Source organism: Scyliorhinus torazame, chromosome 3, assembly GCF_047496885.1.
Source record: "Scyliorhinus torazame isolate Kashiwa2021f chromosome 3, sScyTor2.1, whole genome shotgun sequence".
Classification (NCBI taxonomy): Eukaryota; Metazoa; Chordata; class Chondrichthyes; order Carcharhiniformes; family Scyliorhinidae; genus Scyliorhinus; species Scyliorhinus torazame.
Window position 1 is genome coordinate 335,805,470 of NC_092709.1, and position 21,446 is coordinate 335,826,915.

A 21,446-nucleotide genomic window follows, 5' to 3' on the forward strand; every position below is an offset into this window, starting at 1 on the left:
GATGGGATTCTTGACAACATTAATAGGCGCAGAGTTCAAAAGCACGGAAATGCTAAAATAGGAACAGAAAATATTGGAAACACTCTATAGGTCTGAGAAAGAAAGAATTATCATTTCAGGTGGGTGACCTTTCATCGTTGTGCTGTAACTTTGTGGAACTTTTGATTGGGCCTCAACTGAACTATTGGATCCAATTCTGGGCATCACGCTTAAGAAGGGTGTCAAGGCTTTGGAGAGGGGGCAAGAAAATATTGACAAGAATAGCTCCAGAGTTGAGGGACTTCAGGTATGGGAATAGATCAGAGAAGCTGGGGTTGTTCTGCCTGGAGGAGGCAGTTAAGAAGAGATTTGATAGAGGTGTTCAAAATCATCAGGTAGATAGAGAGAAACTGTTCTCAGTGACAGTAGCATCGAGAATCAGAGGACATCAATTTAAGATGATTGGCTAAATAATCAAAGGCAACATGAGGAGAAACACTACACAGCGAGTGCTTCGGATCTGGAGTGCACTGCCTGTGAGTGTAGTGGAAATAGAGTCAGTAGCGACTTTCAAAAGGGAAATAGGTAGAAACTTGAAGGGGAGAAAATGTAAGGCTATGAGAAAAGGGCAGCTCGTTAGACCGCTCTACCAATGAGTTGACATTTAACTATACTCTGAAATGGTCTAACAAACTCAGTTGAATCAAAACTGGCACAAAACAAAGAACAATACAGTGCAGGAACAGGCCCTACAGACCTCCAAGCCCGTCCCGGTCATGATACCACCCTTGGCCAAAACCCTCAGCACTTCCTAGTGCCTTATCCCTTCATACCCATCCTTTCCATGTATTTGTCAAGATACCTTTCGAACATCATTAATGTATCTGCTTCCACAACCTCCAAGCACTCACCACCCTCTGCGTAAAAAACCTGCCTCACACATCTCCTCTAAACTTTGCCCCACGGACCTTAAACCAATGCCCCCTAGTGATTGACACCTCCACCTTGGAAAAGAGTGCCTGCCCCTTCCCTCTATCCATGCCCGTCGTAATCTTGTAGACCTCTATCAGGTCACCCCTCAATCTCCATCGTTCTAATGAAAACAGTCCGAGTCTATTCAGCATCTCCACATAGCTAACGCCCTTCAGACCAGCCAACATCCTGGTAAACCTCCTCTGCACCCTCTCCAAAGCCTCTACATCCTTCTGGTAGTGTGCCGACCAGAATTGTACGCAATGTTCCAATATTCCAAGTGCGGCCTTACCCAGGTTCTGGGTAACGATAGCATGACTTGCCAGTTTTGATACTCGATGCTCTGTCTAATGAAGGCAAGCATTCCATATGCTTTCCTGGAAAGTCTAGGAAAAGGAAGGAAACGTGGACAGATTACCCGGCACCAACATAAGCGCTGGAAGCGACAATGGCAAATCCAGACATATTGACCCCGCAATGTCCTTCTTACTAACATCTGAGTGCTTGTGCCAAAGTTGGGAGAGCTGTCTCACAGACTAGTCAAGCAACAGCCTCACATAGTCATTCTCATGAAATCATACCATGACAGATAATGTCCCAGGCACCACCTTCACCATCCGTGGGTATTTTCTGCCCCAACAGGACAGATCCAGCAGACATGATGGCACAGTGACATTCGTTCAATAGGGAGTTGCCCTGGGAAGTCTCAGCATTGTCTCACAGGCAAGGAAACCTTCTGCTGATTACCAGCTACCCATTCCCACATCCTCCCACCCCCTCAGCTGAGCGAAGGGCCGAATGGCCTGATCCTGCACCTATTTACTATATCGTAAGTACTCCTCCATGTTGAACACCACTTGTAGGAAGCACTGAGTGTGACAAGGGTGCAGAATGTACCCTGGGTGGGGGACTGCAATGTAGCACCACTACAAACTGAGTTGGCCGAGTCTTAAAGAACCTAGTCACAGGACTAGGTCGGTGGCAGGTGTTGAGGGAGCCAACAAGAGAGAAAAACATACTTGACCTCCTTCCCCAAACTGCCTGTCACAGATGCATCTGTCCATGACAGTATCGGTAGTTCATGTGGAGACAAAATCTCATCTTCACATATTCTCCATCTGGCTGTATGGCACTACCGCTGTGCTTTTTAAAAAATCATTTACAGGATGTGGGCGTCGCCAGCTAGACCAGAATTTGGTGCCCATCCCTAAATGAAATTGATTTGGAACAGATCTAACAAGTCAAAATTGGGCACCCATGAGGTGCTGTGGGCCATCATCAGCAGCAGAATTGTACTCAACCACAGTCTGTCACCCCATGGCCCGGCATATCCCCCACTCTGCTATTACCACCAAGCTGGGTAATCAACCCACGTTCCATGAAGAGCAGGCATACCTAAAAATGCTGAAGCTACAACACAGGACTACTTATGGGGAAAGATCTGCTGGTCAAAATGGTGCCCCGATCTGAGAGCAGCCGTTCGTGCTGGCGAGATCAGCTCGCCGGCAGGAAATGACTCCTAAGTGCGGCCCCCAGCAACGAGAAACTCCCCAAGTCCAAAACGAAACGGCAAAGTGCCGTTTACTGGCAGAGTATTTCTCGGCGCTGCAGTCGCTGAGATTCAACCCGCCAAACATGCCCAAAAGCGGACTTTAACATTTGGCTGCTCGATCGCGCCCATGGAACACCTGCAAGCTCTCCTCCAGGTCACCCACTTAGAAATACACCGCCGTTTCTTCACACTCGTTGAGTCAAAATCCTGGAACTGCCTCCCGAATGGCACTGTGAGTGTACCTACACCACGTGGACTGCAGCAGATCAGAGACATGGCTCACCGTCGCCTTCTCAAGTGTGATTCGGGACGGGCAATAAATATGCTGGCCCAGCCTGTGGCACTCATATCCTGACAAAGAATGAAATAAAAATGCCCCCCACCTTTCTGCGATTTTATGGTTCCATGAGAAGAATGGAGAGTTTGGGAATGAATAGAGGCAATCTGGACTATTTCCTGTTTCACTTCATTGCTTTGGGGTATTGTGCACTACTTTCGACCTGGTCTTCCCTGTGAGCAGGAATTAAACAGCTCTAAAGAACCACTGGCCTAAAAGGTTTTCAGAAGGATGATTGAATGAGTAGTATGTGCTCCTCCAGCCTGACGGTTATTCGGTACTGCACTGCAATATTCCCAGACAGTCACCCCCAGCCTAACCCCTCAGCCTCATCATTCTTCCCTCTCCATATGCAGCTGTCTCTTAGCTGGCCTGGCCAATCTTTCAGTTAAATATCGCTCAGCCGCTCATAACCTCTGCTTCAGATGTTGACTCACAACAGAGACAGGGCTACGTGATACAGTGCGGTACTGAGGGAGCACTGCACTGTTGGAAGTACCGTCTTTCAGATCAAAGGTCTTGTCGGTCCCAGATGTGAGAGACTTCATGGCAGTAGCTGGAAAGAGAGCTGGAATGACACCGGAAGGCGGTGGCGTAGTGGTATTGTCACTGGACTAGTAAACCAGAGACCCAGAGCAATGCTCTGGGGACCCAGGTTCAAATCCCACCACTGCAGACGGTGAAGTTTGAATTTGATTAAAAATCTGGAATTAAAAGTCTTGAGGTAACCATGAAACCATTGTTGATTGTCATAAAAACCCATCTGATCCACTAATACTGGTCTGGCCTACATGGGACTCCAGACATACAGCAATGTGGTTGACTCTTAATTGCCCCAAGAAGGGCAGTAGGGATGGGTACTAAATGCTGGCACAGCCTGCACCGGCGCTCTGAACGAGCATCCTGGCTAAGCCCATCCTATCTCCGTAATCCCACCTAGCTTTTGGGCTCTAAAGGGCAGTCCACCTAACTTGCACATCTTTGGACTGTGGGACAAACCTGGAGGAAACCCACGCAGACATGGGTGCAACGTGCAATCTCCACACAGATAGTCACCCGGAATTGCACCTGTGTCCCTGGTCTGTGAGTGCTAACCACTGTGCCACCGTGCCACCATAGAGAGAGTGCAACGAACGTTCACCAGTCTTGTTCCCAAGCTAGGGAGACCGTCCTATAAAAAGAGATTTGGGAAACTGAGCCAGTATTCTCCAGAGTTCCGAAGAATGAGAGATTATCCCACTGAAACCTGCAAAATACTAAAGGGACATACAGGTTTGATGCAGGTAAAAATTATTTCCCTGCTTGGGGTGTCCAGAACCAGGGGACACAATTTCAAAACATGAGGGAGGCCACTTAGGACCGAGATGAGCGGGCTGAATGGCCTCCGTCTGCATTGTAGGGATTCCATGGACACCATCAAGATTTGTAATGCAAAGATTAAATTCTGAAAAACCCAAATATAACCTCCCACAGCTGCCAGCTGTTATCTGAAAGAAGTCACTGATGTATTAGGTGAAGAAGGCCGCTGTTTGCAGTTCTGAACTTTCTCATCTGGTGTGTCCGTCAGCCTTGTTAATATTTTTCAATACATAATAGATGCTATTTGCTGTGGGATTGTAAATAGTGGAGTTCGACCTTCCAATATGGCACAGTCGGATTTCGAAAAATTAAATTCATGCTTGAATTGAAAGGGATAAATGCTTTGAATATCAGGGTCTGAATTAGTGGTGGAGATTCATTGGTTTTAGCAACAATCTTTGTTTTTCTTTCGCCCTTTTCCAGCTTTCTACACTCCTGCTGTTGGGGGATTTTTTTTCTTTCTTCACTCTTGGGGTGTGGGCGTCGCTGGTTGGGCCAGCATTTGTTGCCCATCCCTAATTGCCCTTGAACTAAGTGGCTTGCTAGACCATTTAATTGAGCAACCACATCCTCTGAGCACTTTGGGTTTGAAACACGACCTAAACAATTGGCGGCTCACATCGATTGCATATGACAGAAAATGTGCATTTTTCTGTTCATGAAATGTCATAATCTTGGAGCTGATACATTGAATCATCTACCTGATCATAAACATAGCTTGCTAATGGAAAAGTAGAGTGGCTCCGTCGGCGTCCGACGGTGGTTAGCACTGTTGCTTCACAGAACCAGGGACCTGGGTTTGATTCTCAGCTTGAGTCATTGTCTGTTCAGAGTCTGCGCGTTCTCCCCGTGCCTGCGTGCGTTTCCTCTGGGTGCTCCGGTTTCTTCCCGTAAGTCCCGAAAGATGTGCTGTTAGGTGAATTGGACATTCTGAATTCTCCTTCAGTGTATCCGAACAGGCACTGGAATGTGGCAACTAGGGGATTTTCACAGTAACTTCATTGCAGTGTTAATGTAATCCTATTTGTGACACTAATAAAGATTATTATTGTTTACAAACATTCTTGCTGGGCACAGCAAATCCTAGTCCCTCTCACTCTGCCTCTGCTCTTCAATGATAGTCCATGTCTGATTTCTTCCCGCCTCCCTCCTTCTACTCACCCACTCTTTCTTCTACCTTTTCCCCGTCTCCACTTCTCTTTCTTTTCGTTTCTCAGGTTCTTCCTCAGTTCCACCCATTCTCCCTCGAATCTCCATCCAGCATTTCATATGTTGGGGAGAAGGTGGTGTAGTGGTTATGTCACTAGCAATCAAGAGGCTAATTGCTCTGGGGATATGGGTTCAAATTCCACCATGGCAGCTGATTGAACTTAAATTCAATTGATAAAGTTAGTAAAGTGTGACCACACCATTGATCAATTGTTGTGAAAACCTATCTGGTTCACTGATCAAATTTTAGGGAAGGAAATCTGCCCTCTTCACCTATATTTGACCACCATGTGACTCCAGATCCTCAGCAATTTGATTAACTAACTTCCCTTGAAATATTCAGTACCATGGCAAGGGAAATGACGGACGAGGCCAGATCCTATGTGAAGCGGGCATGGATGAGGGCCTCCCTGGCCCTCTTGTCTTGCCGGACCCTCGACGCTGGCACCTGTCCTCCATCCACCAGCTAGACCTCCCCGGGCCCATCCTCCAGCCCCACCCAGTCCGGTGCCTCCTCGTCCTCCTCGGTTGCCAGGTTGTGGAGGACACAGCAGGCCACCACAAAGTGGGTGACCTTCTGCAGGGTGTACTGCAGTGCACCACCAAAGTGGTCGAGGCATCGGAAAGCATCTTGAAGCATCCGATGCTCAATGGCAGCCCAGATGGGCGCATGGACCTCATTGTATTGGGTCTCCGCATCGGTAACCAGCCTCCATGCTGGCATCATTATAATTGCTTAGAGTCAGTGGACTAGTCAGCATTTAAAAACTCTGCGACCAGCCCGAACGAGTACGCCACTACAGTAACTGACTTCATTAGTAAGTGTGTAGAAGACTGTGTTCCAAAGAAGCAAATCCGCGTGTTTCCCAACCGGAAACCCTGGATGAACAGGGATATCCACTGCTTGCTGAAGGCTAGGACTGAGGCGTTCAAGTCGGCTCCAACGCACACCTCCTTGATGAGCTCAACGCATTCTATGCCTGCTTTGAGCAAGAGGTCAGCGCGAACGAGCCCTCCACCCCAGAAGCCACGGATGAACTTGTATCTGAGATCACCACTGCAGACGTCAGAGCAGCCTTCTCGAAGGTCAACCCATGGAAAGTCACTGGCTTGGATGGGGTACCCAGACGGGCACTCAGGTCTTGCATAGATCAACTGGCGGGGGTATTCGCAGACATCTTCAACCTCTCTTTCCAACAATCTGAGGTCCCTATCTGCTTCAAGAAGACGACCATCATGCCTGTACCAAAAAAAAAGTCAAACAGCGTGCCTTAATGACTATCGTCCAGTGGCTCTTACATCCATCTTCATGAAGTGCTTCGAAAGGTTCGTCATGGCACAAATCAACTCTAGCTTCCCAGATTGCCTTGATCCACTACAGTTCGCCTCCTGCTGCAACAGGTCCACAGCAGACGCCATCTCAATGGCCCTACACTCTACCCTGGAACACCTAGATAACAAAGACACCTATGTCAGACTCCTGTTTATCGACTACAGCTCAGCCTTCAACACCATCATTCCTACGAAAATCATTTCCAAACTCTGTGGCCTTGGCCTCGGCTCCTCCCTCTGCGTCTGGATCCTGAACTTTCTAACCCACAGGCCACAATCAGTAAGGATAGGCAACAACACCTCCTCCACGATCATCCTCAACACCGGTGCCCCACAAGGCTGTGTCCTCAGCCCCCTACTATACTCCTTATACACCTATGACTGTGTGGCCAAATTCCCCTCCAACTCGATTTTCAAATTTGCTGATGACACCACCGTAGTGGGTCGGATTTCAAACAATGACGAGACAGAGTACAGGAATGAGATAGAGAATCTGGTGAACTGGTTCTCCGACAATAATCTCTCCCTCAATGTCAACAAAACGAAGGAGATTGTCATCGACTTCAGGAAGTGTAGTGGAGAACATGCCCCTGACTACATCAATGGGAACGAAGTAGAAAGGGTCGAGAGCTTCAGGTTTTTAGGTGTACAGATCACCAACAACCTGTCCTGGTCCCCCCATGTGAACACTATAGTTAAGAAAGCATACCAGTGACTCTACTTTCTCAGAAGACTAAGGAAACTTGGTCTGTCAGCTACGACCCTCACCAACGTCGACAGATGCACCATAGAAAGCATTCTTTCTGGTTGTATCACAGCTTGGTATGGAGCCTGCTCTGCCCAAGACCGCAGGAAACTACAAAAGGTCGTGAATGTAGCCCAGTCCATCACACAAACCAGCCTCCCATACATTGACTCTGTCTATAATTCTCGCTGCCTCAGAATTAAGTTGATCTTTTCTCTACACCTTGCTGTAACTGTAACATTATATTCTGCAGTCGCTCCTTCCTTCCCTATATACGGTACGCATTGTTTGTACAGCATGCAAGAAACAATACTTTTCACTGTATACTAATACATGTGACAATAATAAATCAAATCAAATCAAAATCATTAGCCAGGTGTTCAGCGGGTATCCCTTATCCCCCAAGAGCCAACAGGTCATCTTGGGGTGGTCCTCAAAGAGGCCTGGGATGTCCGACTGCCCTAGGATATAGCTGATGTGGACACACATGCATGATCTTCATGTGGTTGTCGTACATGACCTGGATGTTCTAGGAGTGGAACCCATTCCTGTTAATGTCGGGCACTCCCTGATGGTCTGGTGAGCGCAAGGTGACATGCGTAATACCTATGGTGAAAAAATCATAGATCATAGAAATTACAGTGCAGAAGGAGGCCATTTGGCCCATCGAGTCTGCACTGGCTCTTGGAAAGAGCACCCTACACAAGCCCACACCTCCACCCTATCCCCATAACCCAGTAACCCCACCCAACACTAAGGGCAATTTTGGACACTAAGGGTAATTTAGCATGGCCAATCCACCTAACCTGCACATCTTTGGACTGTGGGAGGAAACCGGAGCACCCGGAGGAAACCCACGCAGACACGGGGAGAACGTGCAGACTCCGCACAGACAGTGACCCAAGGTGGGATTCGAACCTGGGACCCTGGAGCTGTGAAGCAATTGTGCTAACCACTATGCTACCATGCTGCCCACGGTATCTAACAACTTTCAGGTTTAAAATGAAGACTTGAGCTAACATCAATTGCTATTCGTGGATAAGTGTTATAAACATTTTGTGTGTTGAAGCGTTTCCCAATTTTACTCTTGGTAAATCTGGTTCTAGGTTTCAAGTTTGTTCCCTCGTCCTGACTCCGCACAGCAGAAATAGTTTCTCTCTATCTACCCTTGTCTGTTCCTCTGAATACCTGGAAAATGTGGATCAAATCAGCCCCTTGATCTTCCAAATTCTAGGGACTGCAATTCTAGTTTTTCTCCTTGAGATCTGACGCTTGAAGTCCAGGTACCAATGTTTGTAAATTGACACTGCGCTCCTTGAATGTGTGACATGTTGGTGACATTATCCAGAGCTGATGATTAATGCTAAAGAAACAGTTTATTTATGAAGCACATCTGAGGTAACACCCGAAGCAGGATTCTATGTTGAATACCATGGTTTTAAACTTTGCAGCATATATTTCATCTATCAGCTTCTCGTCTGAGTAAAAGTTCACAATTTTATAGCTAAGTGGTGTGTTGATGTATGCTTATGTGGCTGAACTAATTGGCATGCGTTCACGCATAGTAAAACTTATTAAAGCAGTGAGTAGTGGTATTGCCACTGGACTAGTAATCCGGAGACACAGGTCTGTGTTCGAATCCCATTATGGCAGATGGTGAAATTTGAATTCAACAAAGAAAATCTGGAATAAAAAGTCTAACAATAACGATGAAAGCATTGTCGATTGTTGTGAAATTTCATCACCAATGTCCTTTCGGGAAAAGTTTCTGTCATCCTCACCTGGTCTGGCCCAAATGTGACTCCAGACCCACATCAATGTGATTGATTCTAAAATGCTCTCAGGGGTGACCAATAAATACTGCCCCCAGCCAGCGACGCCCACATCCCATGCACAAATTTTTAAAAACAAAACAAAAGTGAGATGTGGAGAATTTCCTGCTGTACTTGTTCGACTGTGGAATGCATCACCTGAAAGGTTGGTGGAAAATATCAACTGTCTGATGTCAAGTAGTTGTTTCTTGCAGAACAACTTTCAGAAGGGAATTGGATGTAGGGGCTGGTTTAACACAGTGGGCTAAACAGCTGGCTTGTAATGCAGGACAAGGCCAGCAGCGCGGGTTCAATTCCCGTACTGGCCTCCCAGAACAGGTGCCGGAATGTGGCGACTAGAGGCTTTTCACAGTAACTTCACTGAAGCCTACTTGTGACAATACGTGATTATTATTATTATGTATGCTTGAAAATGGCAAATGTTGCAGGGCTCTGGGGAAAGAGGAGGGTTGTGAGAGTAATTGGATGGCTCTTTCAAATCATCGGCATTGACCCAATGAATTGAATGGCCCCCATCTGTATTATGTAATTCTATGATTTAAGACCGATATATTCTTCCTCAGGTGTAGTGCAAAAAGTGCTCACAGTATTCCAGGTGTGGTTTAACCTGGGTTTTGCACAGCTCAAGCATGACTTCTATCCTGTTCTTTCTCATCTTTGAGATGTAAAGGCCCTGAGCCTTTTTTGATTATTTTCTGTACTTGTTTATGATGCTTGACAAGTGTTGTGGCAACATTTATCACATAAAAGGCTGGTTAACAACTTTGAGGCTCATAGAATGGGAGGGACAGTGTCAAGCTGGATAAAACACAACGGCTCCAGGACAGAAAACAGTGAATCACTTTAAATGACTGGAGAATGTTAGACAGTGCCATTCTCCAAGGATCAGTCCCACTCTATCTTAATTCGTTCCCTGCCAATCTTTTGGTTTCCGTGTCTGCTCTCTTCTTTTTTTGGCTTACTTTTCCTGTCTTTCTCTCCTTTTTGCTCAGTGGAATTCTTCTTTTTAACTACATCCGCTCCGACTGTCTCACCCGTGAAAGGGTTAAGGAACTGCCGCTGTAGATTTCTGTGCTTCAATGATTCACTATTGTGCGAGTGTTACACGCATATCTACTTTGATATCAGGTGGACCGCTGCTGATGACAGTTTCAGATACTTCAGAAGAGAGACAGTTTGAGTTCATAATTCCAATAGCCTGAAGGGGTGAGCAGTTTGCAGAAGGAACATGGTTTAAGACAAGTTGTCTTCATCGGTTGCCTCTGTCAAAATATTTTTGCTTAATCTTCCTACTCGGTGCAATGCCCAGAGCAAATATTGCACATACTGACGTCAGCAAAAAGTCCACATCGACCAGATCCCAATAATAAACTCTTAGACGATATATAAACTGGATTATATGGTTTAAAGATATTCTGTGGCCATCTTGATGGCCATTTACATAGAACATACAGTGCAGAAGGAGGCCATTCAGCCCATCGAGTCTGCACCGACCCACTTAAGCCCTCACTTCCACCCTATCCCCGTAACCCAAAAACCCTTCCTGACCTTTTTGGTCACTAAGGGCAACTTAGCTTGGCCAAAACACCTAACCTGCCCGTCTTTGGACTGTGGGAGGAAACCGGAGCACCCGGAGGAAACGCACGCAGCCACGGGGAGAAGGTGCAGACTCCGCACAGCCAATGACCCAAGCCGGGAATCGAACCTGGGACCCTGGCGCTGTGAAGCCACAGTGCTAACCAATGTGCGACCGTGCTGTCTATTTGACATCAGACACTTGATGATATTTTCAGAATGCAGACTATTTGCATATCTGGAGGTTGATGCACAACAGTGCAGTGCTGAGGGAACACTGCATCATCAGCAGTGCCACAGGCTAACTCCATCACCTACTCTCTCAGCTGGGCACAACTGTTCCAAGGAGAGGAGAGTTCTTAAAATTCCAAACTGACTGTTATTACTCAACTAATGCCAGAAAAACAGACTAACTGGCCATTCATTTATTTTCCTGTTTTGGTGGACTTTGTTGTGGACAGAGCTGACCCTGTTTTTCTTTATAACAACAATGACCATACTCCAAAGATACTGCAGCTCTCCTGGCCCTTTATCTTCCACCCTCATCAAACTTGAGCTCATCCAAATATTCCTATGTCCCTTTCCCAAGCTCGCACAAAGTCCTTGCACACATTGGCAGAGTTTAATGTCAACAATGGGAATCTCACCTTCCTGGGGAGAGCTGGTGAGATACCCTTGTCACTCACCTTTGGGAAAACCCACCACATCACGTCCCAACCAGGCACCAAGCTGGGCAGTGATGGGCCTACCCCGAGCTCAAAGACCCGGAGCGGGTGGTCTGGGGGCCGAGACCTTGCTGCCCGAGAGCTATGGCTAATCAGAGGCCAGCAGCAGTGCTTGTGGGAGAGCCACTGAGGTGTTAATGACTGCTGCCATTACTGTATCTACCTGAGGCCTAGGATCATCGATGACCTGGGCCATGGGTGAGTGAAGGCGGGAGGGGGTTCACTGGATGTGGGTAACAGGGAAGGGAAATCAAAGCAAGGGCAGGGGTGGCTTTCAGGGGACTCTCCCTTCCCGATGCCAGATCCCTAAGTCAGGCACCCACCTGAAACCAGAAAGCAACCCCAACATGATTTACCTTTTGAATTTCTCATGTGGCCAGTCCACTTCCTAAGGGCTAGGTGAATACCAATGGCAGTGGAATGGGACCCTTAAGTGGGTCACCCAAGAGTCTCGATTTGTGGCAGGGAAGGAGACCACCCACGGGCTTTCCTGCCCTCAATTTAATTAGGGCAGAAGTGAGAATGGGGCGGGGTCCCCCAGCACCCCTCCTGCCTGATTACGCCTCTGCCACCAAATTCACCTCAGGGTATGTATTTAACTCTGTGCTGACTAACCTATATGTGCTGAGGGTCCAGAAATACTTTGATTTAAAAATTCTCATCCTTGTGTTCAGATCCCTTCATTGTCCCACCCCACATCGGTAACCTTCTCCAAGCCTACAGTCCTGCAACATCTTTTCAATTCCTCCAAAACACCGCCTTCGCCCAATCATCTTTTCTTTAAATTTGTTCCTGGGATGTGTGCATCACTGGAAATTAGGCCAACTTTGTTGCCCAGCCCTAATTGCTCTTGAGAAAGTGGCGGTGGCCGATCTTGCTCGGCCTGCTAAATGCCCACCAGATTGCTGTGGATCTGGAGTCGCATGTCGGCCAGACTGGGTAAGGATGGCAGATTTCCTTTCCAAAAGGGGCATTCGTGAACCAAATGATTTTTTTTATGGCCATCAAGTAGTTTTGTGGTAATCACCAGTGAAACTAGCTTTTAATTCCATATTTATTAATCAATAGAATAAAATTTCCTGTTGCCATGGTGAGATTTGAACCCATGTCTCCAGACAATGAGTCTGGGCCTCCCGATTATTAGCCCAGCAACACCACCACCATGTCATCATCCCACCATTTGTGGCCATGCTTTCAGAGATATGGGGCGTAATTCTCTAAAAATGGGGCTATGTCCCCACACCGGCGTGAAAACCGGCGCAAACGACTCCGGCATCAACAGCCCCCGAAAGTGAGGAATTCTCACCTTTCTTGGAGGCTAGGTTGCCGCCGGAGTCATCCCCGCAGCTCCAGTCGGCGGGGAACGGCCCGCGCGAGTCCGCGCACGCACGAAACGGCTGACATATTTCCACGCATGCGCAGAACGGACGGCGAGTTACCCGCCCGGGCAATATGGCGGAGCCCTACAGGGGCCCGGCGCAGAATAAGAAAGGCCCCCATGGAACCAGTCCACCCTTGGGGTCAGACCCCCCCCCCCTTCCCCTCCAAGATGGCCCCTGCACACTCACCTTCCAGGTCCCGCCGTGTGGGAGGTGAGTAATCCACGCCGGCACGACTTGGCCAAACTCGTTGGCTACTCAGCCCAGCGGGAGAATCGCCGGGGGGGGGGGGGGCGCTGTTAACGGCCCCCGACTGGCATGGCAGCGATCCCACAAGCGCCCGAAAAACGGCGCCAGAGAATGGAAGCCGGCGGCGGCGCGCGAGGACCCGGTGCAGGGTCGGAGAATCCCAGCCATGAGTCCTACATACTAGAATTCTTTGCCAAAATGTCACATTTCTCGCACACTCTAAAATATTGCTCAAAACCAGTGTCAGATTTTGGCTGATAATGCTTCCATGAAGCACCTTGGAATGTTTTAGCATGATCTTAATTCCAATCCTGACATGCTTCATAAAAACCTACCTGCTCTCATTCGTGTGCTTAAGGTATAGAAATGTGTTGTCTTTCATCAGTCTGGCCTACATCTGACTCCATGCCTCCATGTAAGCACTCGGCCTCATCAAAACAAAATGGTGACCAGGGATGACCTTTCCAGTGACACCCACATGCCTAAGAACAAATGAATCTATTTTCAATAGCAGCGCAACAAAAAATGGCCAGGTGCGTGCTAAGGAAGCAGGTGTAGCCGAGGGCAATTTTCTCATGACTAATGTTTCATGCTCATTATTGGGACAGAGTGGAGGGGCTTTCACTGTACATTTGTCCATGTTTCACTTGGGACATTTGTTGCTCACATTGAGTACAAAGAAACAATGTAGAAACAATTCTGTCCTCTACCACTGGTGCTCTCTCACGTTGAAGAACTCAAGACGATCAGCTTTCAGAAAGGTAAAAAGGAAATTGAAATTCAGACCACATCTGCACTCGCAGTATTGACCCACAAGCTTTCACATGACATTAAATAGTTCTGAAGAGGTTTCTGCTGCCTTAATATATACCAAATTTTCTAATGTTTAAGGGAAGTGAGGCTTGATAATTAAATCATCATTTCAATTTGAAATCAGGTCATGTGCCTGCAAGCTTTGATAGAACCAAAACCTTTAAGACAATGTGCAGTTTCGACAAGCAAATAGCTCTGTACACCAGCACACAGGTTAGACAATGAATTCCTAATTTTGAAGGAATGTTAGTGCGATGGTATGTTACAGTTCACTTCAGGAATCTTGAGTTGCTGTGGCAACGTGCACTTTTACATGCATGTTGTAGTCTGGAGCAATGGATACTGATGGCAAAGTCTCCAACGTTCCTTCCATCAGATGGCTAACCAGGAATGTCTCCTGCTCTTCCCGCCTGCCATTGGCGTGTATTGGAAGGGTTTGCAGTTTTATATCGAACCTTTTTGGCTGCATTACGTGCACACTTCCTTGGTCATCAAGTCTTGGGGTTAAAGTTCAACACAGAAGACCTGACACAGAGATATAGGGACACTGCCAACTGCACAACGATACCTTGGTGAATGTTCAGTATGAAGTCTGTATAGAGTAAAACAGTTGGGTGTTACAATTGGCCTCAGTATCGTTGAGGCGCTAAGGCAGGGGAACCAGGGGGAGTTTTGTGTGAGTTGCCTTTGTTGATGGCTCATGCTGGAATGTGAATTATAGAATGCCTACAGTGCAGAAGGAGGCCATTCGGCATATCGAGTCTTCACTGACCCTTCGGAAGAGCACTCAACCCATGTCTACCCATTCTTAGGGTATGATCACGGCAGACAAAGATGCTGTTTGTTGCACATTTCATAGAATCATAGAATTTACAGTGCAGAAGGAGGCCATTGGGCCCATCGAGTCTGCACCGACCCACTTAAGCCCTCACTTCCACCCTATCCCCATAACCCAGTAACCCCACCCAACCTTTTTGGACACTAAGGGCAATATATCATGGCCAATCCACCTAACCTGCACATCGTTGGACTGTGGAAGGAAACCGGAGCACCCGGAGGGAACCCACGCAGACAAGGGGAGAACGTGCAGACTCCGCACAGACAGTGACCCAAGCCGGGAATCGAACCTGGGACACTGGAGCTGTGAAGCAACTGTGCTAACCACTGTGCTATCCCTTGAGGAGGTGGTGCAGGGCATTTTTCTTGAAAGTGTGTGTGTGTGTGCAGGTGTGTCCACAGTGCTGTTTGGGAGGGAGTTCCAGAATTCTGACCCAAAAAGATGGTGATTTATGCCGAGGTTGATGTGTTGGGTGTTCTGGATCACATACAGGTCACCAACACTTGAAATAGTGCAACACTATTTTATTGAATCATTAACTGTTTAAACATACTCAGACTGTGGGTTAATACGATACTAGCTTTAACTAAAGACCTTTGCCTTGTCCTAACCAGTCAATGCACTCAGCACATGGTGAATGTCTGTGTTGCAGGCTGTGAGCTCTGTGCCCCTAGCTAGCTGCTACTCGAATGAGCGGGAACTCTGATGCCCCCTGTCTTTATAGTGCGTGTGCTCTTACTGGTGATTGGCTGCGGTGTTGTGTGTGTTGATTGGTCCCACTGTGTGTCCATCAGTGTGTGTCTGCACCATGATATACTGGTGTATATTATGACACAGGTCAACAGGGTGTGTGACTTGGGACAGAACCTGTTGGGATGGTGTTCCTTTCCTTTGCCACCCTTATCAATTTAGGTAGTGGAGATCCCAGATTTAGGAAGTGCTGTCGAAGAAGCCTTGGAGAGTCACTGCTGTGCATCTTGAAGCTAATATATATCGCTAGCACAATGCACCAATGGTGGAAGGATTTGATTTTTTATGTCACTTGAGCTCATCCAAAACTCTTCTGACCCTGTTCTTACTCGTGTCACGTCCTGTTCATCTACCACCCCTGTGCTCGCTGTCTTACATTGCCTTGCAATCAAGCAATGCCTCGAGCTGTGACATTCTCTTTCTTGCTGTTTAGCACAGGGCTAATTCGCTGGCTTTGAAAGCAGGTCAAGGCAGGCCAGCAGCACGGTTCAATTCCTGTACCAGCCCCCCCCCGAACAGGCGCCGGAATGTGGCGACTAGGGGCTTTTCACAGTAACTTCATTTGAAGCCTGTTCATTTTCATTTTCAAAGTTTTAAATCCTCCATTGCCCCCTTCCCTGGGTGGGATTCTCTGATCCTGAGGCTAAGTGTTGACGCCGTCTTAACGCCATCGCGTTTCTTGACGGCGTCAACATGGCCTCAGGACAAGCGATTCTGACCCCAACAGGGGCCAGACAGCACTGGAACGACCCACGCCACTCCAGCTGCCGATCCTGGCATCAGAGTGTGCCGCGGGTCTGCGCATGCGCAGTGGCTCCCTTCTCCGTGACGGCCCCGACGCAACATGGCGTAGGGCTACAGGGGCCAGCACGGAACAAAAGAGGCCCCCAGTCCGAGAGGCCGGCCCACCGATCAGTAGGCCCTGATCACGGGCCAGGCCACAGCAGAGGCCCCCCTGAGGGTCGGATTCCCCTCCTGCCTCGCCAGGCCGCCCCCGGGTGCATGCACGCCGAGGTCCCGCCAGGTACGACCAGGTGTGAACAGCGCCGGCGGGACTCCGATTTTTTGTTTGGCCGCTCGGCCCATCCAGGCAGAGAATTGCCGGGGGGGGGGGGGGGGCGAGAGCGGCCCCCCAACGACGCCACTGATTCTCCGCTCTCCGGAGAATCGGCGGACCTGCGTCGCGCGATTCGCGCCCGTTCCGCCGATTCCCCAGCCCAGCCTGGGCTGAGAGAATCCTGCCCCCTATCTCTGTTATCTTTTTCACTCCCACAACTTCCAAGATTTCTGCACCCAACTAATCCTGGCCTCTTGAGCATCGCCAATTTGAATTATACCACCATTGACAGCCAAGCAGCTAAGCCTGAAGCACTTGAATTTTTTCCTGAAATCTTTCTATCTCTCTTTCCTCCTATAAAACACTCCTTAAACCTACCTCTCTTCACTAACATCCCCCCACCTGCGCTATTATATCCTTACGTGGATCGGTGACATATTTTGTTTTATAAATCCTTATGGAAAGCTTTCGAAACTGTTTGTTAGGGAGAAACAAGTTGTTAAGCCGGAGGTTCATGTGTTTGTTCCGCTGAGTCCTGTCGGTTTTTTCCTTGTGGTTGCTACATTGTCCTCAGTGAGATGTGATGATCACATCGGGGGGTTTGGCTGAGAGGAGTTCCTATGCCCACGGAGTGTAGAAGCTGCATTAACATGATCAGATCTAATAATTAACACAGGGCGGTGCAGCAAATCCTGTAATCTTTGCTGTGCGTACAAGCTAACTCAGCTGTGTCACACCATGTGGCAGTGTGCAAGCTCGGTGATGCTAGCAGCATTTTCTGTTCAAACAAAGATATGCTCACAGTGAAGAAGAAAAAGACAGAAACAACAGATTGTTTAACATTGGCCAAGAATCATCCTTTAATTGTGATGTTCTGTGTGTAACGTGTAATTTAATCCACGTGTTTCTCAGGGTAGTGTACTAACCATCTTTAACTGTTCCGTCACCTGCCCTCCACGGTGATGCCGAAGTAGGAATGTTTGCACTCATTTTCATCAACATCCTGGGGGTCGCCATTGACCAGATACTGAACTGCACCAGCCATATAAATAATGTGGCTACAAGAGTAGGTCAGAGGCTGGGAATCTGGCAGTAAGTAACTCACCTGCAGATTCGCTAGAGCCTGTCCACAAGGCATAAATCTGGAGTTTGATGGAATACTCTCCACTTGCTCGGATGAGTGCAGCTTCAACAGCACTCGAGAAGCTCCACACCATCCAGTACAAACCAACCCGTTTGATCGTCATCCCATTACCACCGTAAACATTTATTACTCGCACTGCACAGTGGCTGCAGTGATGCGCTGCAGATGCATTGCAGCAATTCACCAAGGTTCTTTCGGCAGAGTCATCCACACGCGTGACCACTACCACTTTGAATAACAAGGGCAGCAGATGCAAGAGAATGTAGCTCTGTATATCAATATGCATGATCAATGTATGTAAAACGAGTACAGTCAATTCAACACTAGGGGCGGGATTCTCCAACCCCCTGCCGGGTCGGAGAGTCCCCGGGGGGCGGCGCGAATCCCGCCATGCCATCCCGACGCCGGCTACCGTATTCTCCGGCGCTGTTTTTCGGGCGGTGGCGGGACTCACGCCACGCCGGTCGGGGGCCGTTGGCAGCGCCCCCCCCCCCCCAGCCCCAATGGGCTGAGCGGCCGTCCATTTTTGGCCAGTCCCGCTGGCGGAGGTCACTTATGGTCCCACACAGCAGGACCCTGGCAGGTAAGTCGGCGTGGGCGGTCCTCGCGGGGGTACGGGGGGGGGATCTGACCCTGGGGGGCCCCCACACGATCGGGGCCCACCGATCTGCGGGCGGGCCTGTTCTGTGGGGGCACTTCTTCCTTCCGCCCTGGCCCCTGTAGGGCTCCGCCATGGCCGGCGCGGAAAAGAGAACCCCCTGCGCACGCGCCAAAATACGAAGGCTGGTCTGCGCATGCGCTGAATCATGCCGGCGGGACCGCGCATGCGCGTGATCACGACGGCCATTCTGCACATATGCAAACTCGCGCCAACCCCTGCGGCATCCACCTAGCCCCTTAGACAGGTGGGAATTCCTCACCTCTGGGACCCGTTGACACCAGAGTCGTTGGCACCAGTTTGCCTGCCAGTGTGGGGACTTACTCCCTGGAAGGGAGAATCCCGGCCATGATGTCTCACTATCAGTTGATATAAAGAGGACTTTCCCACTCTCTGATAGAGTGAGCTTCATGAGAGTGAACAGACAAGACATAGAATAGTGAGAGAGAGAGAACTTATAAGTTATTTCATTATTACATTTTATAGTTAGTTAGTTATCTTTACTATATTTTATTTCTTTGCTTGTTGAGTATTAAGTAAAAAAGACTCACAAATATTGTTTGTATTATTCAATGAATTAGTTTATCTTTACAAGAAGACTATAGTTCATTTCATCACCTCGGTTGGTTCAAAAGAGTAATGTGCTATATTACACAAGGTAATACAACATGGTACCAGGAGTTAAAATATAACATGGTACCAGAGTGAACACCATCATCTGCACGTTTCCTCCAATCCATACATCAGCCTGACTTGAAACTATGTCGCCGTTCCTTCACTTTCATAGGGTTAATATCCTGTGGGTGTGTCTGCACTACATGGACTGCGGGGTTCAAGAGGGCAACTCACTGCCACCTTCTCAGGAGCAATTAGGAATGGGCAATAAATGCTGTCTTTGCCAGAAGCACGCATGCACAAAATTTAAAAAAGAACAGAATTTGTAACACAGGAATGAATTAAGTTTCCCTGCTAGCTTGGTGAGCCAAACAGAATGATTGGTGTGTAGCTGAACCATCAAGGGATGGAACCACCCACTTATGGCGTTCGCTATTCACAAAGTGGACAGTGGTGGGTGTACTCCATTGGTCGGAGCATCAAGTTTCTGAAAATGGGATGAGATAGATGCAAGCCAGTGATCTATTCATGATTTTCAACCCGTGACTTGCGAGAGTGGGTGCAGTGTTTTTTCCATGGTAGCACAGTGGTTATCACTGTTGCTTCACAGCGCCTGGGACCTGGGATCGATTCCCGGCTTGGGTCACTGACTGTGCAGAGTCTGCACGTTCTCCCCGTGTCTACGTGTATTTCCTCTGGGTGCTCCGGTTTCCTCCCACAAGTCGCAAAAGACGTGCTTGCTAGGTGAATTGGACATGCTGAATTCTCCCTCAGTGTGCCCGAACAGGCGACTCGGGGCTTTTTACAGTAACTTCATTGCAGTGCTAGCGTAAGCCTCCTTGTGACAATGACAAAGATTATTATTATTCTTGGAATGTGCGTGTCACTGGCAGAGTCAGCATTTATTCTCCAACCATAGTAAAGGAAAATTTGCACTCCTAACGCGCTTCCACAAACCTCAGGATGTCCTGAAGTACATGACAGCCAATGAAGTAGTTCTGAAGTGTATTCAGGGGTTGGCCATTCATAAACAAATCCTGTCCAATTGCTCCCTCACACATTAAAATGAGCTGCTCTGGTCTCAGTATATTAGTATGTGCAGCCCCTGAACATTTTCCGAGAGCCCCCCCAGTTACCAAGGACAAAAGCACAAATACAGATTTAATTATCAAACATCTCCATCGTCTGCACTTTTTACTTCAACTTCCCCTTACCCATTCACATTGTGACGCTATCTCCATCTAAAAAGCTACAGTGAAGAAACAATGTATAAACAAGTTAGGGAAATAGGAATAGGTGTTGGCCATTTAGCCACCCCAGCCTTTTCTGCCATTTTATTAGGCCATTCTGTTCCCTCAATTCCATTTATTCACCTTTGCTCCACATCCCTTGATACCGTTACTGAACAAAAAGCTATCACTCTCAGTCTTGAAGATTTCAAATGTCCGCAGACACATTTCTAGATATGGTTTGAAGAATTGCTTCCTGATTTCATTCCTCAATAGTTTCGCTCTTATTATACGATTATGTCCTCTTGTTTCCTCCACTAAATGTTTCTCCGCATCCGCACTTTATAATTTCAAACACGGTAGAGCAGCACGGTAGCATAGTGGTTAGCACAATTGCTTCACAGCTCCAGGGTCCCAGGTTCGATTCCCCGCTGGGTCACTGTCTGTGCGGAGTTTGCACGTTCTCCCCGTGTCTGCGTGGGTTTCCTCCGGGTGCTCCGGGTTCATCCCACAGTCCAAAGATGTGCAGGTTAGGTGGATTGGCTATGATAAATTGCCCTTAGTGTCCAAAATTGCCCTTAGTGTTGGGTGGGGTTACTGGGTTATGGGGATAGGGTGGAGGGTGGAGGTATGGACCTTGGGTAGGGTGCTCTTTCCAAGAGCCGGTGCAGATTCGATGGGTCGAATGGCCTCCTTCTGCACTGTAAATTCTATGATAAACTATGATAAGAGCGGGTGCAGACTTGATGGGCCGAATGGCCTCCTTCTGCACTGTAAATTCTATGTAAAAACACCTCAATTATAGTGCCCCCTCAATCTTCTGTGATCAAGGGTATATAAGCCAAGATCATGGAACCCTTTCTTCACAGTTGAACCTCTTGAGCCCCGCTTTCATTGTGTTAAATCAACATTATGCCCCCTAGGGCCAACATACCTTTCCGGAGGTGCTCAAGAACTAAATGCATTCCTCCAGATGGAGACTGAACCATGCTCCACTCAACTGAAACATCCCTCCACTTTATATTTCAACCCCCTTGAGATGAAGGCCAAACATTCCATTAGCTTTCTTGATTGCTTTTCGTACCTCTCTGCCTGAA

The 21,446-nt window shown here is 48.1% G+C and overlaps 1 protein-coding gene across 1 annotated transcript in view; it reads left to right on the top strand.

Moving 5' to 3' along the window:
- Positions 1-21,446, top strand: part of LOC140409300 (dedicator of cytokinesis protein 2-like) — a 1,572,852-nt gene that overhangs the window by 1,133,423 nt on the left and 417,983 nt on the right. The window lies entirely within an intron of this gene.